This window comes from Salmo salar, chromosome ssa02, assembly GCF_905237065.1.
Source record: "Salmo salar chromosome ssa02, Ssal_v3.1, whole genome shotgun sequence".
Classification (NCBI taxonomy): Eukaryota; Metazoa; Chordata; class Actinopteri; order Salmoniformes; family Salmonidae; genus Salmo; species Salmo salar.
The window spans coordinates 73,938,744-73,965,599 of NC_059443.1; the positions used below are offsets into that span (position 1 = coordinate 73,938,744).

Consider the following 26,856-nt stretch of genomic DNA (forward strand, 5'->3'; position numbering starts at 1 on the left):
AGATGAAGCTGAGACTCGCGTGTGATGCATCTCCATATGGAGTAGGAGCCGTCATCTCACATGTTCTACCGTCAGGTGAAGAACACTGTCGGGTCGCATCAATTCGAATCTGGTATTAGAACAAAATAGTTAGCAAAGAGTAACTCCTGTTTTCTTTGTACTTTAATTATTGCAAACACTTCAATGGTAAATATGATGTTTGTATATACGGTCTCACTGTAACACCACGCAGGGCAAAAACAGCGAAGAGGACGTCACATCCTTTGTTCTCCCTTATATACTCTGACAGAGATAGTTCCTGCTCACTGCTGGCCTGTCAGAGGGAGGATGGGCATGGTTTAAACTTACTCATCCTATCGTTGGCGTGCAGGGTGGTCCCAGCCTCGTGACGCACTTCCTGTTGCCGGGTGTAGTTATTGTCTTTAGCAGTTGACTTATCTATAGTTTATATACTTAATATTGTAGCATAGCTTCTCTGGTATATTATATAGGTTATGCAAACAAATAGCCAGTTCAACCCTAACAACACCCTATTGCATTTGCATCATGGACTCTCTCACCAAGTGAGAAAAATTATGCTCAAATTGAGAAGGAAGCCCTGAGCATAATATTCGGAATAAAGAAGTTTCACAAATACCTCTACGGAAGGAAGTTCCAACTGCTGACAGATCACACGCCTCTGTTGGCCATCCTTGGACCAAAATCAGCTATACCAACCCTTGCTGCACTTCAAATGCAATGGTGGGCTTTGATATTGTTAGCCTACGACTACGAGATTGAGTACATACGATCCAGTGATCACGCAAATGCAGATGCCCTGTCAAGACTACCATGCAATAGTGACTCTGACAGTGAAGATGATAGAGCAGTCTTCCAGATCTCTCTCATCGACGAACTGCCCATATCTGCTTCAGACATAGCAGAGGAAACAAGGAAAGACCCAGTGCTTTCCAAAGTCTTGGACTTAACATTAGGCAGTTGGCCAACCTTCATAAATGACGATAACCTTCGTCCATTCATTGACAAGAAAGACCAGTTGTCCACTGATCAAGGATGTGTTCTGTGGGGATCAAGGGTGGTGGTACCTCACAAATTCCAGAGGAGACTGCCATCTGACCTGCATGAGGGACATCCAGGGATCACTCGAATGAAAGCACTCGCCCGCAGTTATCTGTGGTGGCCTGGACTGGATCAGGACATTCAACAGCATGTAGGCCACTGCTCACCTTGTGAAGCTGTTTGCAACAAGCCGCTGCTGCACCTCTGAATCCATGGTCTTGGGCTGCTACACCTTGGGAACGCATCCATGTGGATTACGCCGAGATTGACAAGCAACATTTTGTTGTTGTCGTCAATGTCCATTCCAAGTGGATGGAAGTGTTCCCTACTCAACTGACCACAGCTGAGAAGACCATCAATCTTCTCAGACACCTGTTCGCATCCTTTGGACTAGTCAAGGAGCTCGTATCGGACAATGACCCTTCTTTTATGTCAAACGATTTTGAAATGTTTCTCAAGAACAACGGAGTAAGGCACATCCTGTCACCACCTTACCATCCGGCATCAAACGGAGCAGCGGAGAGAGCCGTGCAAACCTTTAAGAAGGCCTGGACTAGACTCCAGGTTCAGTCTGTGCCCACCCACCAAAGGCTTCCCCGATTCCTGTTTACTTACCGTAACACACCAATCACAGTAACGGAATTGTACACCAGCTGAACTGTTTCTGAAAAGCCAACCACATACCCGCCTGACATTATTGAAACCAGACTTGTCAAGCACTGTGGCAAAGCACCAGCTACAGCAGAAGAAAGCTCATGATAGACACTCAAAGACTGTCAGAGAATTCAGAGGGAGAGAGGGTGATGGTATGTGATTTCAGACACCCCAAGCGCCTGTGGAACTCAGGTGTGATCTTGCAACGCGGAGGACTTTTGACTTACCAAGTCCAAATTGGTCATCGCCAGGTCAACGTTCATGTGGATCATCTGCTATGGTCCAACGCCCCAGCAGAGACATGCCGAGAGAACAAGAACAATAACGACCCCCAGGACTATTCTCCTGACTGTGGACGTACGGGAGAGACAGAGCCTGACCTTCCACGTGAAGCTGGCCCACCACCGGAAGCCCAGGAGGAGCGGAGATATCCTATTCGGACAGCTAAAGGCACCTCAAAAGCTTGAGCTGTTTAAGGAGGTAACAGACAGTAAAACAAACAAACAAACACTTTAATATGTCCTAGATAAAAGGAAAGAAAAAGGACATTACCTGGGTTAGTTATTAGGACACAAACTCCATCTTCGGGGCAGAATAATCCCCTGGATTTGTGCTGGGCTCTGAAAGTCTGCTTCAACCCAGTAGTTGAAAAAGGTTTAAGAATGCATTGTTCAGATATTGCATTAGTAGTTCCCAAACATATTTACCTTGTTCTCTGGGAGTTAAACACTATGGGGGAGGAGTGTAGTATCTGGGATCGACATCCTTTTATATTAGTTACTATGCTGTTACTAAGCAGTGATGTATTACGTCAGTGTTACGTTACTACACCTAATAGGAAATACACATGCGCACTATTGGGCCGGGGCTGTAGAGCACGAGAGGTTTTGACTAAATGAAAACTAACTGTACTCCCGTCTCCTGCCTGGTCATTTCTCCACAACACAAATATTACACCCCGCACCATAACAGAGCAGCCAGAACCCTCAATTACACAAGTGTTTCTTTTATTTTGGCAGTCACTTGTACATTTCGAGTTAAGTTTCATTTCCCCTGTAACTAGTCATTTATAGTCAATGAGAGAGTGTTGCTAAGCAAAGATAATTCAAATCAGGACAGGCAGAGTCTGAATTCTGATTGGGTGTTGCTATTATCAAGCTCCTCCTGACAACTCAACATTGGCTGTCTGCCCAGATACTCAGAGCCCACTGTGTCACACACAGACACCACAATCTATCAGTCATCCATTGGTTGATTCATGCAACGGCTAAGCAGTGGAACACGACCTTAGTCAGTACTGACAAAAACCTGCAGGTGTGTCCCTCACAGCAACAACCTGCTATAAGTTGGCTGTTGACCCAAGATCAGCCCCCATACTGCTCTAAACAAGATACAGTATACTGCACTATCTCTGCACTAACCAAGGTACAGTATACTGCACTATCTCTGCACTAACCAAGGTACAGTATACTGCACTATCTCTGCACTAAACAAGATACAGTATACTGCACTATCTCTGCACTAAACAAGGTACAGTATATTGCACTATCTCTGCACTAAACAAGGTACAGTATACTGCACTATCTCTGCACTAAACAAGGTACAGTATATTGCACTATCTCTGCACTAAACAAGGTACAGTATACTGCACTATCTCTGCACTAAACAAGGTAAATGTTTCAGGTAAAAATCTAACCATGTTTCTCCTTTCACTGTTCTACAATATTAAAACATGTATAAATACAAACAAACTGTAGTCATATGATTATTTACGCATAAATATTAACAGACCTGTTATCAATAAAATGTCTACTTAATATTGTGCTACAGTTATTAAAATACTTTAAGTAGATTGTTGTACAACATTTAATTAGTAAGGTAGTTAAGTTGAATACTCACTTTTAGTGTGGTTTCACAGATCTGTTAATTGTTGTCCCCTGTTGTCACAGAGAGCTGAAGCAGTGGGCCTGCTTGTTTTGCATAGCCAGATGCCCCAGGTGGGTGGAGATTTACCTTAAGGACCAATGGAATGGTCTAAAACTCATGCAAAACTAAAGTGCTGCACCTTACAATACCATTGTGCTGCAGGTTACATTCTGTTAAATGTAATTTTCCCAGCATGTACTCAATTCTAGCCAATGAGAGAATGTTGCTAGGCAAACATTATTCTACTCAGAATAGGCTAAATCTGAATTTTGATTGGGTATCGCTGTTCAACCTTGGCTGCTTGCCAGAATCATAAGATAGGCCACATCTTTGGATAAAATGAAATGTGTTGGATACATAGAAGTCTACTTCTGGGAAAAAAATAGGTTAAAAATGCAATAACAAATTAAACTGCATTTTGAAATGTAACTGTATACTGTGGTTGTAACTTTATAGTTGCCTAACCTGGTCCCAGATCTGTTTCTGCTCTTTCCAACTCCATAGAATACCACAGTACGAGTCATAATACCCATAAAACCTAGCTGTCAAACAGGGAAATGGTTCCAATCATTTTTCCACCATTCATTTTTCACATAGAGGATTTTAGAAACACTTAAAATGGTAACACTATATGGTCATAACCATGTCATAATATGTCTTAACCTGTTAGGGATAGGGGGCAGTATTTACACGGCCGGATAAAAAACGTACCCGATTTAATCTGGTTACTACTCCTACCCAGTAACTAGAATATGCATATAATTATTGGCTTTGGATAGAAAACACCCTAGAGTTTCTAAAACTGTTTGAATGGTGTCTGTGAGTATAACAGAACTCATTTGGCAGGCCAAAACCTGAGAAGATTCTATATGGGAAGTGCCCTGTCTGACCATTTCTTTGCCTTCTTGATCATCTCTAACCAAAAACAGTGGATCTCTGGCATGACGTGCATTTTCTAACGCTCCCATAGGCTCTCAGAAGGCGCCAGAAATTTGAATCGTTGCTTTGGAGCCCCAGGCTGAAACACAAGAGCGCCTTTTGTAAGTGGTCGATCAGTGGCCATTGAGAATGGAGGCGCGTGCACGGGCGTGGGCGGGCCGCCGCCATTATGACTTTCTTTTGTTTTGAACTTATAAAGGTTATTCCCGGTCGGAATATTATCGCTTTTTGTCTAGAACGCACGAACAAAACGCCGCTGTTTGGATATAACGATGGATTATTTGTGACCAAACCAACATTTGTTATTGAAGTAGAAGTCCTGGGAGTGCATTCTGACGAAGACACCAAAGGTAATCAAACTTTTCTAATAGTAAATCTGATTTTGGTGACGGCTAAACTTGCTGGGTGTCTAAATAGCTAGCCCTGTGATGCCGGGCTATGTACTCAGAATATTGCAAAATGTGCTTTCACCGAAAAGCTATTTTAAAATCTGACATATCGAGTGCATAGAGGAGTTCTGTATCTATAATTCTTAAAATAATTGTTATGCTTTTTGTGAACGTTTATCGTGAGTAATTTAGTAAATTGTTAGCAAATTCCTCCGGAAGTTTGCGGGGGGTATGCTAGTTCTGAACGTCACATGCTAATGTAAAAAGCTGTTTTTTGATATAAATATGAACTTGATTGAACAAAACATGCATGTATTGTATAACATAATGTCCTAGGGTTGTCATCTGATGAAGATCATCAAAGGTTAGTGCTGCATTTAGCTGTCTTCTGGGTTTTTGTGACATTATATGCTAGCTTGAAAAATGGGTGTCTGATTATTTCTGGCTGGGTACTCTCCTGACATAATCTAATGTTATGCTTTCGTTGTAAAGCCTTTTTGAAATCGGACAGTGTGGTTAGATTAACGAGAGTCTTGTCTTTAAAATGGTGTAAAATAGTCATATGTTTGAGGAATTGAAGTAATAGCATTTCTAAGCTTTTTGAATATCGCGCCACAGGATTAGACTGGCTGTTGCGTAGGTGGGACGATTTCGTCCCGCCTCGCCTGTCATAACCTGTCATAAAATGGTCATAACACTGTCATGACACATATATTTAGACCTGTTGTGACATATCTTGCATTATTTTATGGCTGGTTATGACACCTACATAAGAGTCAAAACCCACAGAACCTACCACACAAGGCAAAACATTCCATTACACCATAGCCTATATCATTTTCTGAAATTGACCTTTGACCATTAAATTATCATTGTAATTGCGCACACATCCCTATGCTCTGTTGCTGATGACTGGGATGAATGCAAAATTTTGTCATGACACTGAGAGAAACAGTCATTCTTTCCCCTCATATTTTAAATTAAACTTGTAGAAAATGCACTTTATGACACTATCAAGAAGCATTATGACCATCATAATCATATAAGCCAGATAGGCCTATCATGCGCTTATGTCAGTCATCAGTCAAAAATAGGGTGTTTTGTCCTGCTCCTGAAATCTGCTCCTGCATTCATCCCATGTTTTGCCTTGTGTGGTAGGTTCTGTGGGTTTTGACTCTTATGTAGGTGTCATAACCAGCCATAAAATAATGCAAGATATGTCACAAATGGGTTAAATATGTGTCATGACAGTGTTATGACCATATTATGACAGGTTATGACATGTTATGTCAGCTGTTATGACATATTATGACATAATTATGACTGTGTAAAATATCTGTAAAATATATGCAAAATATGCATCTGCCGTATGTGAATAACTAATTCCATGAAACGCCAATATTTTGATAAACTGTTTTGTAAAAGTCTCACCATTGAGTGTCTTACCACAATAAAACAAAACAACAACATTCTGCCTTGAAGCAATGTGTTGAAAAACAGATTCTCGTAATTTACAAAGCAGCGCATATTTAACGAGGTTTTGCCTGCTTTGCATATTTTAATTTTAAAATAAATAAAACTTGCATATATGTTTACTTTGAACTGGTAAAGTGTCAGTCTGATGACAGTAAACAAATAAAAATCCCTATTAGCCTGTGGTGCCTGGCTTTAAGACATGATTATGACCGTGTTATAACCTGTTATGATGCTGAATGTCAAGTAAAGTGTTACCAATCATGTTGTATGTAAAAAAAAGGATGTGTGTATGCACTCAGTGTATCTGACGTCTGTTGACTCTCATTGTACAGTATTCATCTACTGTACTGCTACACTTAAATCACTGAGTGTATTTCCCACTCCAACCTCTTATCTTCCACATCTTTATATGCCAGGGTCTTTCAGTCTTTTTAAAGGCATAGAACAATGAAAATAACCCATTAAAACAGCTGCAACAGGAACTACTACTGGTGCTGCTACCACCGTCTGAACTACTACTGGTGCTGCTACCACCGTCTGAATTACTACTGGTGCTGCTACCACCATCTGAACTACTACTGGTGCTGCTACCACCGTCTGAACTACTACTGGTGCTGCTAAAATACCACCGTCTGAACTACTACTGGTGCTGCTACCACCGTCTGAACTACTACTGGTGCTGCTACCACCGTCTGAACTACTACTGGTGCTGCTACCACCGTCTGAACTACTACTGGTGCTGCTACCACCGTCTGAACTACTACTGGTGCTGCTACCACCGTCTGAACTACTACTGGTGCTGTCAACACGCCATCTTAAATCTCCTTCTTCTTGACTTTATATTTCCACTCATTCTGTCTCCTGTTCTTTTCTCCACCTCTCAGAACAAACAGACTTTACCAAGAAACAAAGAATATATACATGAAGTGTAGAACAAGATCAATTCATTTTATTATAGTCTTGGATGTTATGGTCATTCACTATATCAACAGATATGAGAACAAACCGTAACAAGTCTGGTGACTATAAACCCACACATTGGGTGTCACAAATAGAACACTGTATATCATGTGTATTACAGAAACTCTACATATGCTAAACATTGTGTTGATGTTGAATACGAGATTTAGGGAACTTACATATCCCCAATGGGTTTGTGTTGTGAGAGATACCTGTGGGGTTTGTCCCAAATGGCACCCTGTTTACTTTATAGTGCACTACGGCCCTGGGGAAAAGTATTGTAAAGGGAATAGGGTGCCATTTGTGATACATCCCACATGTGCTGATGTGTTTCAGACAGTCCTTCCTATTTAGATACCTATCTCTCACCACAGGTGTATGAAATGTCTGCTTTGTTCTGAAGTCATCAACATGATGCACTGACTTCCCTCACAGTCCTTCTCATCACGAGGTGTGTTTTGGTGGAATGACGTCCTTCTCATCACGAGGTGTGTTTTGGTGGAATGACGTCCTTCTCATCACGAGGTGTGTTTCTAATGTAATTTCCAGTAAAAGGTGTGGCAACGTAGCCTGTGTACCCGGATTCTATTTCATTGTGTGTAACAGTCAGTTTAGCTTATGAAACATTTGCTTAGTAACCGGACACCAATGTGATCTGTTGGACAAAACGTGATCTGTGATAGACTTACTATATTTGCATAACCCTTGTGATAAGGATATATGTGAGGGTTTTTGAATCAGGATAAATCCTCTTTATCTTTTTGAACTCATTAATGATAGAATGTTCATATGTGACCTGATTCAAGAAGCTAGGTACTACTTCACTGCTTGTTTGGCAGAAATGCCTTAGTCGGTTTAGCCACGGAAAAAGCCAGGAACCTTCCCACTAGCCATGATTGGCTAAGATAATGGATGGGCTGCATATGCCAAGAGATGAGTTCGGATTGGTCTGCCATGTAGCAAGCTTCTGTCTATAATGTGCTCAGTATCTTCACATACTGAGCAGCTTTTTTTTAAGATATGACGTTAGAAATGGACTGCTCTCAACAACATTGCTGCCTTGAATTTAGCAGGCGCTATAGACAAAGATCAGTGGGGAAAAGTTGTGACGGACTACTACTACGGTCAGTGTGAACTGGAGTGACTTGACACAGGTTGTGATAAGAGTCACAGTGATAATAGTCATTGACTCAAAGCCACAAGAGTGTAAAACATTTAAAACGTTGCTTGTTAGGGGGAGGTAGTTGCAGAAACATTGGAATGGTTTAGTCGGCTTCCTCAATAGTTGGTCCAGATGATCCACCACCTGCAGGAGTGGCCCACCAGCACCGGGGAATCCACCAGCCATGCCTTCAGGCCTACCACCAGCACTGGGGAATCCACCAGCCATGCCTTCAGGCATACCACCAGCACCGGGGAATCCACCAGCACTGGAGAATCCACCAGCCATACCTTCGGGTATACCACCAGCACCGGGGAATCCACCAGCCATGCCTTCGGGCATACCACCATCACCGGGGAATCCACCAGCCATGCCTTCGGGCATACCACCATCACCGGGGAATCCACCAGCCATGCCTTCAGGCATACCACCAGCACCGGGGAATCCCCCAGCCATGCCTTCAGGCATACCACCAGCACCGGGAACCACCAGCCATGCCTTCTGGCATACCACCAGCACCCTGGTACAACTTGGTGATGATTGGGTTGCACACAATGTATAAATTGATGGTTCAGATTACAGGATGCCATATTTTACCATATTCTGTTCCAGTTAAAGGGTTGTTCAGATTCAATTATATCTGTGGACCATACCTTTTTAATGGTTAGCTCAGAATATGAGCTTTCCAATAGTTGTTTATTAATTTTTTATTTATTAACTTTTACTTATTGAGGGTAGCCCAAATGAGACCAGGGTCTCATTCCAAATGGTGCCCTGAATACAAACATTTCTCCCAAACAGGAAGAAAAACTAACATGACAAATAGAACAAGGAGAATAAAAATAAGCATAATGAACAACCTCAACACCACAATTTGAACATATAAACTACCACAATCAATCGAAAGACCTGCAATCCGCCTCCCGAGTGGCACAGCAGTCTAAAGCCCTTCATCGCAGTGCTAGGGGTGTCGCTACAGACCCAGGTTCCTACCCAGGCTGTATCACAACTGGCTGTGAGTCCCCATAGGGCGGCACACAATAAGCCGGCATCGTCTGGGTGAGGGGAGGGTTTGGCCGGGGTGCTTTATTTGGCTCATCACGCTCTAGTGACTCCTTGTGGCGGGTCGGGCGCCTACAGGCTAACCCGGTCGTCAGTTGAATAGTGTTTCCTCCGACACGTTGGTGCGGGTGGATTCCGGGTTAAGCGGGCGGGTGTTAAGAAGCATGGTTTGGTGGGTCATGATTGTGGCGGATGAATCAGAATTAGTTGGGTAACATAGATAATTAACCTCTATGGGCTAGGTGGGACGCTTGCGTAACAGCCACTGGACATTCCCGGTCGGAATATTAGCTAAATGGACATTCCCGGTCGGAATATTATCGCTTTTTTACGAGAAAAATGGCATAAAAATGGATTTTAAACAGCGGTTGAGATGCTTCGAAGTACGGTAATGGAATATTTAGATTTTTTTTGTCACGAATTGCGCCATGCGCGCGACCCTTATTTACCCTTTCAGATAGTGTCTGGGACGCACAAACAAAACGCCGCAATTTGGATATAACGATGGATTATTTTGGACCAAACCACCATTTGTTATTGAAGTAGCAGTCCTGGGAGTGCATTCTGACGAAGACAACAAAAGGTAATCAAACTTTTATAATAGTAAATCTGATATTGGTGAGTGCTAAACTTGCCGGGTGTCTAAATAGCTAGCCCTGTGATGCCGGGCTATGTACTTAGAATATTGCAAAATGTGCTTTCACCAAAAAGCTATTTTAAAATCGGACATATCGAGTGCATAGAGGAGTTCTGTATCTATAATTCTTAAAATAATTGTTATGCTTTTTGTGAACGTTTATCGTGAGTAATTTAGTAAATTGTTAGCAAATTCCCCGGAAGTATGCTAGTTCTGAACGTCACATGCTAATGTAAAAAGCAGTTTTTTGATATAAATATGAACTTGATTGAACAAAACATGCATGTATTGTATAACATAATGTCCTAGGTGTGTCATCTGATGAAGATCATCAAAGGTTAGTGCTGCATTTAGCTGTCTTCTGGGTTTTTGTGACATTATATGCTAGCTTGAAAAATGGGTGTCTGATTATTTCTGGCTTGGTACTCTGCTGACATAATCTAATGTTTTGCTTTCGCTGTAAAGCCTTTTTGAAATCGGACAGTGTGGTTAGATATAGGAGAGTCTTGTCTTTAAAATGCTGTGAAATAGTCATATGTTTGAAAAATTGAAGTTTTTGTATTTTTGAGGAATTTGTAATTCGCGCCACGCCTATCATTGGATATTGGAGCAGGTGTTCCGCTAGCGGAACGTCTAGATGTTTAAGGATATTACCAGAAACAACTGTAAAGTTATAATATATAGGTCAATGGTTCTGTGATAACTGGTGCAGAGAGTAAGAAGGGATTATGTGAATCAGCTAAGATTTTTTTTACTTTCTTACTCTTTAGCATAGCACTTAGTACATCATAGACATCAAATGGGGAAATGAAGATAAAGTCTGTGAGTCTGTTAGTGCATCGTTATTTACAAGGTCATGTGACTAGGGGACTCTAGTAGAATGATATGCATTTTCAGAGATTATCCTTTCAAATAATTGGCCAGTTTAAGCTAAATGGTTTGTTAGGGTTGAACTGGCTATTTGTATGCATAACCTTTATAATATACTGGGGAAGCTATGCTACAATATTAAGTATATGAACTACGGATAAATCAACTGTTGAAGACAAGAAGAACTACAACCGGCGACAGGAAGTGCGTCACTAGGCTGAGACCAGCCTGCACGCCGACGATAGGAGGAGCAAGTTTAAACCACGCTCCTCCTCTCTCTGACAGGCCAGCATTGAGCAGGAACTATCTCTGTCAGAGTATAAAAGCGAGAACAATAGGATGTCGTTCTCTTCTCTGTTTTGCCCTGCAAGGTGTCACAGAGAGACCGTATATACGAACCACCCATTTACCACACACGTGTTTGCATTAATTAAACTAAAGCTAAATCAGAAGTTACTATGTGCTGACTATTTTGTTCTGATACCAGACTTGAATTGACGCAACATTAACAGGTTATTAAAAGTACCACAAATTAAAATTATGTCTGGTATGGGACCAGAGGCTGTCAAAACCTGCTGGGACAACAAGGGGGAGGGGTTGTTTAAAATGTTTTACCACTTTCCAGAAGTTAGCATGTATAGCATGTATATTATAGAGATCAGTCCTTTCAGGAGCCCAGATCATTTATTAATAAATCCCATCATTGGATGGTTTGGTAGCTGGGTTTCCCAAGGGACTCCGTAGGCTAATAAAGCTAACCTGAGTTGTAAATATAAACAAAAGAGTTGCCTGGTAATGTGTATGTATCTTGTAATGTGTATGTATCTGGTAATGTGTATGTATCTGGTAATGTGTATGTATCTGGTAATGTGTATGTATCTTGTAATGTGTATGTATCTGGTAATGTGTATGTAATGTGTATGTATCTGGTAATGTGTATGTATCTGGTAATGTGTATGTATCTGGTAATGTGTATGTATCTGGTAATGTGTATGTATCTGGTAATGTGTATGTATCTGGTAATGTGTAGGTATCTGGTAATGTGTAGGTATCTGGTAATGTGTAGGTATCTGGTAATGTGTGTGTATCTTCCAAATCTTGGAATGTTCTCAAACCATTACTCTCCATGATATCAGCATGGTTACGGATTCCACATTTGGACCATTGGGGAGATGCAAATGGCCGCCCTCCAGATAACAAGGCATTAGTGTGAAATAATACCCAACATCTGATCTGAGGCATTCTTTGTTCTTTAATCATTGTTGGGGAAAAATTGGATCCAGATCAGATGTTGGGTACTATATTTATTGAATAGTTTATGAATCCTATCAATTAAAATGTCAAATTTGGTCACAATAAATGTGCTTAATTTCTCAGAGATCAAATTATATTTATATTATGTAACACAATAATTGATCTTAATTGAATAATAATCTGAGATGGTGGATATGTAAATCTTAATCCTTCTGATTTTCTGAGTTGGAACTACCTGATTTGAAATAGGTGCCCATGCATTCATAACCTTTAACAGCGGCTAATGTAACCCCTGCTGCTAATGACAATGGAGAGCTGTACATGGCTGCCAACCCCAATGCAGCCGAACTGGCAAGTGCTGACCACTTGCAGCCATTCAATTTTTCTTCTCTTTTTCTTATTTCTTCATCTTCCTGTCTCCTCTCTCTCTCTCTCTTCTCCTCTTCCTGTCTCTTCCTCTCCTTTTCCTCGTTGATCTTCCTCTGGGCCTCCTGGTACATCTCATTGGTGTACTGTTTTCCTCCATTCCTCGACACCATCTCCTCTATCTTCTTCAGTAGCTCTGGGACCTGAGTGTCTTTTCTCTTGTCATTGTTTAGGGAGTGATATCTGCCCCCACAGATATTGATGAGTTTCTGTAGATCTTTGCTCTTAGCCAGAAACTCCTCCACTGTTTTTCCCTTCAATAGATCTCCATGTGTGAACAGCACTATGGTGTACATTGAGGCTTCTTCTCCAAAGCTCTCCTGGATCCACTTCACAGTGTCCCTCTCCTCCTCTGTGAACCTCCCTAGTCTGATCACCAGCAGGAAGGCGTGGGGTCCTGGGACTGACATATAGATGGCCTTTTCTATTTCACTTTTCATCTCTTCTTTAGACATTGTTGTGTCATAGAGCCCCGGGGTGTCGATGACATCAATCTTCCTCCCATCCACCACTCCACTCTGTTTCTCACTCTGAGCAGTCACAGACACTGGAGAAGCCTCCACTTTAAACACCTCTCTCCCCAGGATGGTGTTTCATGTTGCACTCTTCCCTGCTCCAGTCTTCCCCACCAGAACTATCCTCAGGTTAGAGGGCTGCCCTGAAACTGTGGAAACAGACAAGAAATTATTGATTTTGTAATAATATCTTAAGATAAATGCACAACGCAGAGGACTAAAGGTCAAGAGGACTAAAAGTCAATAGAGTACTAACAATCAATGGAAATATAGTTTTTTCTGTAATAGCGAATTATTGATCAATGGGTCAGAGACATGGAAGGAATTTGTCTAGACATTGAGCCTGAAATAGGCCATTGGCCCAGTTTTGTAGCAAGGAATTATAATTGGTCAACCACAGGCCAGGGTTATACAACTACATCCTGTCCCGTTGTTCTGTGGAAAGAATCACTGAGGAGAGAATCACTGAGGAGAGGGGAGAATGAACATCTACATCTCAGCATAACATCTATGATTTGTCACTCTTTGAATAAACCTATTTTTCTCCCCTCATTTGCTTTGGGGTCTGTGTTATTGAAGAGTAACATCAATTGGTGCCGTGACCTGGATGAATTGGTCGTAACCAACAACAAGGAAAGACTCAACTGTGTGTTGATCCAGGAAAAAGAGAGACCAATTGAGCGCAACCCATGGGATTCAATAGGGGGCAGTATTTTCACGGCCGGATAAAAAACGTACCCGATTTAATCTGGTTATTGCTCCTGCCCAGAAACTAGAATATGCATATAATTATTTGATTTGGACAGAAAACACCCTAAAGTTTCTAAAACTGTTTGAATGGTGTCTGTGAGTATAACAGAACTCATATGGCAGGCCAAAACCTGAGAAGATTCTATATGGGAAGTGCCCTGTCTGACCATTTCTTGGCCTTCTGTAGCCTCTTTATCAAAAATACAGGATCTCTGCTGTAACGTGACATTTTCTAAGGCTCCCATAGGCTCTCAGAAGGCGCCAGAACGTGGAATGATAACTCTGCAGTCCCTGGGCGAAAAACAGTAGGGGTTTTGGAAAGTGGTCATTCTGAGAACAATGACACTGGCGCACGCGTGCATGTGACGACTCCCTTTTCTATTTTCAGTGTTTGAATGGATAAAACGTCTCCCGGTTGGAATATTATCGCTATTTTCCGAGAAAAATCGCATAAAAATTTACTTTAAACAGCGTTTGACATGCTTCGAAGTACGGTAATGGAATATTTTGAATTTTTTTGTCACGATATGCGCCGGCGCATCACCCTTCGTATAGTGTCTTGAACGCAAGAACAAAACGCAGCTATTTGGATATAACTATGGATTATTTACAACCAAAACAACATTGGGTGTTGAAGTAGAAGTCCTGTGAGTGCATTCTGACGAAGAACAGCAAAGGTAATCCAATTTTTCTTATAGTAAATCTGAGTTTGGTGAGTGCCAAACTTGGTGGGTGTCAAAATAGCTAGCCATGATGGCTATCTACTCAGAATATTGCAAAATGTGCTTTCACTGAAAAGCTATTTTAAAATCGGACACCGCGATTGCATAAAGGAGTTCTGTATCTATAATTCTTAAAATAATTGTTTTAATGTTTTTTGTGAACATTTATTGTAATTTTGTAAATTCACCGGAAGTTTTCGGTGTGTATGCTAGTTCTGAACGTCACATGCTAATGTAAAAAGCTGGTTTTTGATATAAATATGAACTTGATTGAACAAAACATGCATGTATTGTATAACATAATGTCCTAGGAGTGTCATCTGATGAGGATCATCAAAGGTTAGTGCTGCATTTAGCTGTGGTTTTGGTTTTTGTGACATTATATGCTAGCTTGAAAAATGGGTGTCTGATTATTTCTGGCTGGGTACTCTCCTGACATAATCTAATGTTTTTCTTTCGTTGTAAAGCCTTTTTGAAATCGGACAATGTGGTTAGATAAAGGAGAGTATTGTCTTTAAAATGGTGTAAAATAGTCATATGTTTGAAAAATGGAAATCTTTGCATTTTTGAGGTATTTGTAATTTGCGCCACTCTCTACCATTGGATATTGGTGAGGTGTTCCGCTAGTGGAACATCTAGATGTAAGAGGTTATTAACCAGGTAAGTTGACTGGGAACACGTTGTCATTTACAGCAACGACCTGGGGAATAGTTACAGGGGATGAATGAGCCAATTGTAAGCTGGGGATGATTAGGTGACCATGATGGTATGAGGGACAGCTTGGGAATTTAGCCAGGACACCGGGGTTAACATCCCTACTCTTATGATAAGTGCCATGCGATCTTTAGTGACCTCAGAGAGTCAGGACACCCGTTTAACATCCCATCCGAAAGACGGCACCCTACACATTTTTCTAGACCTGAGGAAAGAGTGCCTCCTACTGGCCCTCCACCCTCCTACTACCTGCCACCCATCCAGGGACTGACCGGGACCAACCCTGCTTACCTTCAGAAGCAAGCCAGCAGTGGGATATCATTTAAAATAACCAAATCAAGAAAAAATGTGTGCATGCAATGAGTGATACGTATCTGTGATGTATAAAGTTTAGTCCTTTATTTGCTCTGTTACAGGTTTGTTAAATCTCTATTATAGGGGTTTAAGTCCTCTATTAAAAGGTTTGAGTCCTTTTTGTGCAATTTTTACACACGTGGGTAATGTAAGCCTTCAACAAGCTTTTGAAGTGAACACAAGTTTTATAGGTAACCAGGCCTTACAGAGACAATTTGAATCTTGCAACCTTTCGGTTTTTAGTCCAACACTCTAACCACCAGGCTACCTGCCACCCTCATAAAGACATATTCTGTCATTGTTGACAAAGATGGAATATGGAATCTGTCTGACATACAAAAAGCTTATGGAAAAATACAGAGAATGTCTAACTCGTTGACAAAACCAAGATGGTGATAGGACATTGCAGAGAAATAAAGAGAGTTTGAGAGCTCTTGGTGAACAGATAAAAACCTTGACAGGAGAAATTCAACTATTACAGACAAGGCTTGTTAAAACAGACTTGGCCCCAACATGTGGACCCTTTGTTCACTCCATCTACCCTCACACTGAGTTGCACAAGGCAGATCAGGTTGAAAGCATCTGGTCAGCACTACCTGGCTTTGAGTCAACAGATACTGACAGCGGTGACGAACAATGTCTTACGCCAACCAGAACACAGGCTGTAAAAGGTAGTAAAGACAAACCTCCAGTGACAGTAATCACAAGTAAACCAACAAAAAAGTTGGATGAATGGTCAAAAACGTTGAAACATCCACAAGACGTGGGTATGAAGACATGGGACCATTTGATGCGTTATAAGAAACTCTACAATCTACATCCATATGATGGGTTACAGTTATTAGCCTTTGTTTTGAACAACCGTGAACATGGCGTACTTGAAGAAAAAGTTTATAGAGCTGTGGGTGGTGAAGAGCAAGATGGATGGAGAGCCAGACGTGTTTTCCTTAAGGGTCTGACCAATGCAACCACCAAATGTGTTCAAAAACTGAAAGAACCGTTTGTTGAATTTGAAGAAAGGTTTAGAGCAGAGGTAGTTAGACACAGTAGGTTACCCAACATGGAAGATGAAAGGTATAGAGCAGAGGTAGTTAGACACAGTAGGTTACCCAACATGGAAGATGAAAGGTATAGAGCAGGGATGGTTAGACACAGTAGGTTACCCAACATGGAAGATGAAAGGTATAGAGCAGAGATGGCAGATATCTAACAGAACTAACCATTATCAATTTATTTTGGTCCAATGAAGATGGATGCAGGGGTGTGGATGGGCTCATTTGAACAACCTATTTTAGGCCTTGATGTTATTATGCAACTTGACTCTACATTGAACATCTCTGAAGGGAAGGTGACGTGGCAAATTAGACAACTGCAGGAAAGTACAGTTCAGAACCATCCTATTTGGACTACAAAGAAAAATTAGAGTGGAATTTTGGATATGGAACCAGTGTGTTTGACAGGTGTTGCCCCACCTTGCACAAAACAATATCCCATTAGCAAGGAAGCTATGGACACTACTAAAGTAGTGAGTAAAGATTCTGCCGACATGTTGTTCATACTCTTTTGACAATGATTCGAGCTGCACAGGTCACAGCTGCTCGTTGGAACAAATGGTCAACTGTGTTGGAAACTCCTAACATCATCATACAGTACAACGTGGCACCCAATGTAATCCAGCTACGCTGATGCTTCCTCCAGATTCCACATTACTTGAACACGACTGTTGTGAGTTGGTTTTGGATCAGCTCTCTGATGGGTTTAAGAGTCATCCTTTGGAAAACCCTGAGTTTATCTTATGGTTCAAGCATTGTGGAGGGGTGGGGGGTGTGTGAGGAAGGCAGGCTGGGCAGTTACTACTATGGACAATGTGATAGTGACAGGCACGTTACCTGCAGGAACATCAGCACTGGTGGCACAATTGGTGGCTTTAACAGAAGCATGTAAACAGGCTGAAGGAAAAACAGCTAATATCTACACAGACTCGGCGTTACCCATGATTTTGGAAAAATATGGAAAAACAGAGGATTCATGACATCACTGGGGGCTCCTGTGAAGAATGGACCAGAGGTGATGGCTCTACTGAATGCTCTCCAGTTACCTGGACAAGTTGTAATTTTGAAAATGAATGTACATGGAAAAATCTTTACAGACGAGAGTAAAGGTAATGATCTGGCTGACAGAGCTGCCAAGGCGTTTTCCAAGAGAACACCTCTGTCACCTAAACTGATTAGGAGATACACATTAGAGACATACAAAGCAGTGTACCCAAAAGATGAAGTGTGGGAATGGATGGCTGCAGGATGCAAACTCAATCAAGAAGGTGTGTGAAAATACAACCTGAGATGTGTAGCGCCAAATGCACTCTTACTCTACTTGGTGACACAGATCCACTCTTTGGGACACATTGGTGTGGACAGGATAGTTTATCGTTTTGTGGGCAAATGGTGGACTCCTGGTGTGCGGAAAGAGGCTGAGGCTGTTGTGGCAAATTGCAACTTTGTATGGAAAACAACACCAAGAGACGTGTGAAAGTACAGACACGACGAGCACCTGCCCCACCAGGACCCTTCAGACATCTACAGCTTGACTACATCACGCTGCCCAAATGTAAAGGACAGGAAGATGTGCTGGTCATTGTTGATCCTTTCTCACGATGAGTTGAAGCCTACCCTACTAAGAACGGAACTGCACAAAACACAGCTAAAATTCTGATTAGAGAAATCATAGACAGAGAAGTAAAAGAGACGTGGGGAAGAAGTCCCGAGGGGGGACGTGACGTAGTACCAGGACAGTGGGTGATGGTAAAAAAAATATGTAACAGACACAATAGGGCCAGAATGGGAAGGTCATTATCAAGTGATGCTCATAATAAGGTCAGCAGTGAAAGTCCAGGAAAAATCTGGAAAAATCACCATGGATACACTGATTGCAAGGTTGTCCAATTTGATGACAAAGCAGAGCCTGGAGAATAAATAACTGATTTATTAGCAATCGGGGGCCAATCTCAGGTGAAGAAGCATAGTAAGATGATCAGAACCTGTTAAGCTTTTATGTTGTACACTGCAGTCATCGTATTAGGGAAATCTAGGTGAAATGTCCAACTTTTTCATGAAAATCGGGACATGATTACTTAGGGAAATCTATGTGAAATATACATTTCTCTTGAAACCAGGACGTTACTTTCATCATTGTTTCTTTCACGTCCTGGCCAGTAAAAGGGGTTATTTGTCATTGTAGTTTGGTCAGGGTGGCAGGGGGTGTTTGTTTAGTGTGTTTTGGTGTTTTTGGTTTAGGTTCTATGTTTTCTATTTCTATGTTTAAATCTAGTTTTCTATTTCTATGTTGGGTTTTTGGTAGGACCTCCAATTAGTGGCAGCTGGTTGTCATTGCCTCTAATTGGAGACCATATTTAGTTGAGGTTTGTTTCACTTGTGTTTTGTGGGTGGTTATTTTCTGTATAGCCTGTGTGCCTTATGGAACTGTTTTTCGTCGTACGTTTATTTTGTTTAAAGGACTTGGTGAATGATGACCTTGCCAGTAGGACGATTGAATATTATTGTCTTGTAGACAAACTTGTATGAGTTTCCTCATATTCAGGATGTGGTGGGAATCGTAAAGGACATCATCATTATACCTGTTAATACTTATTTTCTATAACTTTGTTTGAAATCTATTTCTTATTGTAACAGAAAGTAAAATATGCCCTTTGTGTTTTATAGAAATGTAACGTGTTTAATGTGAATGATTTTAGGCTTACTGCTAATGTTTTCTATACTGTCTATTTTTCATGTTATCTATTATTTTCCAAAAATACATTTGAAGTATATATATTTTTAAAATGGTCTAGGGGGAGTGTAAGAATATTTTAAGATAAATACACAACGCAGAGGATGAGAGGTCAATAGAGTACTAAATGTCAAGAGGACTAAAAGTCAAGAGAGTACTAACAATCAATGGAAATAGTGTTTTTTATGTAATAGGGAATTATTGATCAATGGGTCAGCAACATGGGAGGAATTTGTCTAGACATTGAGACTGATATAGGATACTTGTTATTTGGCCATTGGCCCAGTTTTATTGCAAGGAATTCTAATTGGTCAACCACAGGCTAGGGTTGGGTTATAAAACTACATCCTGTCCCTTTGTTCTGTGGAAAGAATCACTGAGGACAGGGGAGAATGAACATCTACCTCTCAGCATAACATCTATTCTTTTTTTAACTAGGTAAGTCAGTTTTAAGAACAAATTCTTATTTTCAATGACAGCCTAGGACCAGTGGGTATTTTCAATGACAGCCTAGGACTAGTGGATTAACTGCCTTGGTCAGGGGCAGAACGACAGAATTTTACCTTGTCAGCTCAGGAATTCAATCTTGCAACCTTTCAGGTACAAGTCCAATGCTCTAACCACTAGGCTACCTGCTGTCCTCTTTGAATAAACCTATTTTTCTCCCCCCTGATTTTCTTTGGTGTCTGTGTTATTGAAGAGTAACATCAACTACTAACACTGATAGTGGGTGTCTTGATAAAAGGCTACTGAAAACTATGTGTAAGTCCATGCATATATGTGTGTGTGTGTGTGTGTGTGTCTGTCTGTGTCTTTCCTGGTTGAGGATTGACGAGACATTAATTGCTTCTCTTCTCGTCAAATACTGAAATAACATTCAGCTTATACAACAATATATACCCAACAGGACATGCCACCAGGGGTCTCTTCACAGTCCCCAAGTCCAAAATTAAACAAATAAATAAAAAAGATGAATCAACTTCTTGTCACGATTCCCACCGACGGTGGCACCCCCTCCTGCTCGGGTGGCGCTCGGCGGTCGTCGTCACCGGCCTATTAGCTACCACTGATTCCCTTTTTGGTTTTCCCTTTTTGGTTTTGTGCACCTGTGTTTAGTTTGGTTAATTAGCGGGGCTATTTATGTTAGCTGGTCCGCTTCCGTGTTGTGTGGGATTATTTCTATTGTGACGGTTCATGTTCGTGTCGGCGCTATTTTACGCCGTGTGTACTTTCTCCCCTGTGTTTGGGAATATTTTGTTTGATGAGTGAGTGTACATTAAATACGCCACTACCCTGTACTTCGCTGCTTCCTGTGCCTCATTCCTTCACCACGACTGCCAATCCGTTACAGAATCCCGCACCACGAAAAGGCATGGAATCAGCAGGAGCAGCGGCCACCCCTGTCCCCTCGATGGAGGAACGCGTCCTCCACCACACTACGGTCATCCACCGCATAGGAAACGCGATGGACCAGATGATGGAGAGGATGGACAGATGGGAGAGAAGTGGTCTCCTCTCTCCACCTCCGGCTCCTCCGATACAGCCACCTCCTCCTCCCACTACGTCTGGCTCAGGCGCGCTTCGTTTGGCGCTCCCGAAGGAGTATGATGGGGCGGCGGCTGGGTGCCAGGGATTTCTGCTCCAGCTCGAGCTGTACCTGGCCACCGTCAGACCTGCTCCCTCAGGAGAGGAGAGCGTGAGTGCCCTCGTTTCCTGCCTGACGGGCCGAGCTCTGGAGTGGGCTAATGCGGTCTGGAATGGCCCAGACTCGGCGAGGGACCATTATCCAGAGTTCACCCGCCGCTTTCGGGCCGTGTTCGACCACCCTCCGGAAGGAAGAGCGGCGGGTGAACGGCTGTTCCACCTCAGGCAGGAGACGAGGAGCGCTCAGGACTTCGCGTTGGAGTTCAGGACCTTGGCTGCTGGGGCGGGGTGGAACGACAGGGCCCTCATAGACTACTATAGATGCAGTCTCCGGGCGGACGTCCGCAGGGAGCTGGCCTGTCGAGATGCAGCTCTATCCCTGGACGAGCTCATCGACATGTCCATTCGTTTGGACAATCTGCTGGCTGCCCGCGAGCGTTCGGAGAGGGTCCTGCCCATTCCACCTCCGTGCACCCCCGCCCCTACCCCTATGGAGGTGGGGGGGGGCCGTGCCAAGGGGCACCGGAGGAGCTGGCTCCTCCTGCACCAGCTGTGGTTGGAGAGGACACACGGCCGACCGGTGCCGGAGGATCCAGTCTGGGAGTCGAGAGGGCAGGCAGAACACTTCTCGGTCACCCCAGGTGAGTCAGCACCAGATTCACCCAGAACCCCCTGTTGGTCACGTGTTCTTACCTGTTTTGTTTTCAAATTTTTTCCCCTCTTCCCAGCATAGGGCGCTAGTCGATTCAGGCGCAGCTGGGAACTTTATGGATCGTGGACTTGCCATTAAGCTGGGCATTCCGCGGGTGCCGTTAGATTCCCCCTTCCCCGTGCACTCCCTAGATAGCCGACCATTAGGGTCAGGGCTAGTCAGGGAGTCTACGGTGCCACTGGACATGGTAACGCAGGGGAATCATAAGGAACGCATTAGTTTCTTCCTTATTGATTCGCCTGCGTTTCCGGTGGTGCTGGGGGTCCCCTGGCTGGCTGGTCACAATCCCCGTATTTCGTGGAAACAGGGGGTTCTCCAGGGGTGGTCAGAGGAGTGTTCAGGGAGGTGTCTAGGAGTTTCCATAGGTGCCACGTCGGTGGAGAGTCCAGACCAGGTGTCCCCCGTGCGCATTCCCCTGAGTACGCCGATTTGGCGATCGCCTTCTGTAAAAAGAGGGCGACTAAATTTCCACCCCATCGACAGGGGATTGTGCGATAGACCTCCAGGTTAACGCTGCGCTTCCCAAGAGTCACGTGTACCCCTTGTCACAGGAGGAGACAGCGGCTATGGAGACATTGTCACTGAATCCCTGGGACAGGGGTACATTCGGCCCTCCATCTCACCCGCCTCCTCGAGTTTCTATTTTGTGAAGAAAAAGGAGGGAGGTCTGTGTCCGTGCATTGATTACAGAGGTCTAAACGCTATCACGGTGGGGTTTAGTTACCCACTACCTCTCATCGCTACGGCGGTGGAATCATTTCACGGAGCAAAGTTCTTCACGAAACTGGATCTCAGGAGCACGTATAACCTGGTGCGTATCAAGAAGGGAGACGAGTGGAAAACCGCCTTTAGTACCACATCGGGCCATTATGAGTACCTCGTCATGCCGTATGGGTTGAAAAATGCTCCAGCCGTCTTTCAATCCTTTGTTGACGAGATTCTCAGGGACCTGCACGGGAAGGGCGTGATTGTCTATATCGATGACATTCTGATATATTCCACCACCCGCTCCGCGCATGTGTCCCTGGTGCGCAAGGTGCTTGGTAGACTGCTGGAGCATGACCTATACGTTAAGGCTGAGAAATGTGTGTTTTCCAAACGAGCCGTTTCCTTTCTGGGTTATCGCATCTCCACCACAGGGGTGGTGATGGAGTGTGACCGCATTAAGGCCGTGCGTAATTGGCCGACTCCAACCATGGTGAAGGAGGTGCAGCGGTTCTTAGGCTTTGCCAATTACTACCGGAGGTTTATCCGGGGTTTTGGCCAGGTAGCGGCTCCCATTACCTCACTGCTGAAGGGGGGGGCCGGTGCCTTTGCGATGGTCGACGGAGGCGGAGGGAGCCTTCAAGAAGTTGAAGACCCTGTTCACCGACGCACCCGTGTTGGCGCACCCGGACCTGTCTCTAGCATTCATAGTGGAGGTGGACGCATCCGAGGCTGGGGTGGGTGCCGTGCTATCACAGCGCTCGGGTACGCCATCGAAACTCCGCCCCTGCGCTTTCTTTTCGAAGAAGCTCAGTTCGGCGGAGCGTAACTATGATGTGGGGGACAGGGAGTTGCTAGCGGTGGTAAAAGCTTTGAGGGTGTGGCGGCACTGGCTTGAGGGGGCTAAACACCCCTTTCTCATCTGGACCGACCACCGAAACCTGGAGTACATCCGGGCAGCGAGGAGACTGAATCCGCGTCAGGCAAGGTGGGCCATGTTCTTCGCCCGGTTTAGGTTCACTATCTCCTATAGACCGGGTTCCCTTAACACTAGAGCCGACGCGCTGTCCCGTCTCTATGACACGGAGGACCGGCCCATCGATCCAACTCCCATCATTCCAGCGTCTAGGCTGGTGGCACCGGTGGTATGGGAGGTGGACGCGGACATCGAGCGGGCATTAGTGTTGGAACCTACGCCTGCGCAGGTTCCCGTGGGTCACATGTACGTGCCGCTCGGTGTTCGTGATCGTTTGATTTGATGGGCGCACACGCTACCTACGGCGGGTCATCCTGGTGTGGCGAGGACAGTGCGGAGTCTCAGGGGGAAGTACTGGTGGCCCACCTTGGCTAAGGACGTGAGGTCCTATGTCTCTTCCTGTTCGGTGTGCGCTCAGAGTAAGGCTCCTAGGCATCTACCGAGAGGGAAGTTACAGCCCCACCCCGTTCCACAACGGCCATGGTCGCACCTGTCTATAGATTTCTTGACAGATCTTCCCCCCTCTCAGGGGAACACTGCGATTCTGGTGGTTGTGGATCGGTTCTCTAAGTCCTGCCGTCTCCTCCCATTGCCCGGTCTCCCTACGGCCCTGCAGACTGCGGAGGCCCTATTTACCCACGTCTTCCGGCACTACGGGTGCCGGAGGACATTGTCTCTGATCGAGGTTCCCAGTTCACATCCAGGGTCTGGAGGGCGTTTATGGAGCGGCTGGGGGTCTCGGTCAGTTTGACCTCCGGTTTTCACCCCGAGAGCAATGGGCAGGCGGAGAGGGTGAACCAGGAGGTAGGCAGGTTTCTGAGGTCGTATTGCCAGGACCGGCCAGGGGGAGTGGGCGAGGTACATTCCCTGGGCTGAGTTAGCCCAGAACTCACTTCGCCACTCCTCTACTAACATGTCACCCTTTCAGTGTGTTTTGGGTTACCAGCCGGTCCTGGCACCATGGCACCGGAGTCAGACCGAGGCTCCTGCGGTGGAGGACTGGGTACAGCACTCCAAGGAGACCTGGAGAGCCGTCCAGGACTCACTAAAGGAGGCCAGTGCGCGGCAGAAGAGGAGTGCTGACCGCCACCGCAGTGAGGCGCCCGTGTTCGCACCGGGAGACAGGGTCTGGCTCTCGACCCGGAACCTGCCCCTCCGCGTGCCCTGCCGGAAGCTGGGGCCGCAGTGTGTGGGGCCCTTTATAGTCCTGAGGAGGATAAACGAGGTGTGTTATCGAATACAACTCCCTTCCTATTACCGTATTAACCCCTCGTTTCATGTGTCTCTCCTCAGGCCGGTGGTAGCTGGTCCCCTGCAGGAAGGTGAGGTGCTGGAGGTCCCTCCACCCCCTCTGGACATCGGGGGGTCCCCGGCGTACAGCGTACGGGCCATTCTGGACTCGAGACGCCGGGCGAGGGGCCTGCAGTACCTCGTGGACTGGGAGGGGTACGGCCCGGAGGAGAGGTGCTGGGTGCCGGCGGAGGACGTCTTGGACCCATCCATGTTGAAGGATTTCCATCGCCTCCGTCCGGATCGCCCTGCGCCTCGCCCTCCGGGTCGTCCTCGAGGCCGGTGTCGGCGCGCTGCGGGAGCCGCGCGTCAGGAGGGGGGTACTGTCACGATTCCCACCGACGGTGGCGCCCCCTCCTGCTCGGGTGGCGCTCGGCAGTCGTCGTCACCGGCCTATTAGCTACCACTGATTCCCTTTTTGGTTTTCCCTTTTTGGTTTTGTGCACCTGTGTTTAGTTTGGTTAATTAGCGGGGCTATTTATCTTAGCTGGTCCGCTTCCGTGTTGTGCGGGATTATGTGAAGGGACACACACACAAACAAACATTTTTTTTTGTATTTTATTGTATTATTATTATAATAATATACATGTATTTATTTATTTGTGTGACTGTCATTGTCTATCAGTGTTTCATTACTTGTCATGTTTTGTGTTTTTTGTTGACCCCAGGAAGAATATCTGTTGCCTCTGGAAAAGACAATGGGATCCAAAGAAACAAACAAGTGTGTGTGTGTGTGTGTGTGTGTGTGTGTGTGTGTGTGTGTGTGTGTGTGTGTGTGTGTGTGTGTGTGTGCGTGTGTGTGTATTGTGTGTATGTGTACCTTGGCATTGACCAGTGAAGTCTTGCAGGCAGAGTGTCAACAGGAGCAGAATCTTCAGAGTCCTTCCTCTTCCTCGTGCCATTACTACAACTGCAGTCAACAAAAAACATGGAAACAGACGATGACCTCATTACAAAATAAAAAGTCCACATTTATTCGGTGACTCATGAAGAGTGTTCGGAAAAGTTCCAACGTTTATAGATGAGGATGAACTAAATTATATTTTTTTCTCAGCTACTTGACATTCAAACAATAAAAACTACTAAACTATAAACTATAAAAAGAGTGATGATATGTGGTATAACTGTGGATAAACACAGTACATTCCCTAACAAAGTAGCTTACCTCGGGTGAACATAATGTACTCATATGCATATCAAATGACATTCTTAACCTGTTGGGGCTAGGGGGCAGTATTTGCACAGCCGGATAAAAAAACGTACCCGATTTAAACTGGTTACTACTCTTGCCCAGAAACGAGAATATGCATATAATTAGTAGATTTGGATAGAAAACACTCAAAAGTTTCTAAAACTGTTTGAATGGTGTCTGTGAGTATAACAGAACTCATATGGCAGGCCAAAACTTGAGAAAACTCCAACCAGGAAGTGGGAAATCTGAGGCTTTTTCAAGTGAATTTCTATCCAATTTGTAGTGTTAACGGAGTCATGTTGGCTTCCACTAGATGTCAACAGTCTTTAGAATGTTGTTTCAGGCTTTTACTGTGAATAGATAGCCAACAAGAGCTGTTCCAACCAGGTGTCCCAGGACAAGGCATGAGTTCAGTCACGCGCTCGACCTTGGGAGTGAGCCTACTCCATCTTCATTTCTAAAGAGAAAGCAATCGTCGGTTGGAATTTTATTGAAGTTTTATGTTAAAAACAACCTAAAGATTGATTCTATACATCGTTTGACATGATTCTACAAACTGTAGTATAACTTTTTGGACTTTTCGTCTGGAATAGTGAACCTAACACGCGAACACAATGGAGGTATTTGGACATAAAGATGAACTTTATCGAACAAAATGAACATTTATTGTTGAACTGGGATT

The 26,856-nt window shown here is 44.1% G+C and overlaps 1 pseudogene; it reads right to left on the reverse strand.

Moving 5' to 3' along the window:
• Nucleotides 1–12,591: 12,591 nt before the first annotated feature.
• Nucleotides 12,592–25,884, reverse strand: LOC106592523 (GTPase IMAP family member 7-like; annotated as a pseudogene).
• Nucleotides 25,885–26,856: the final 972 nt, after the last annotated feature.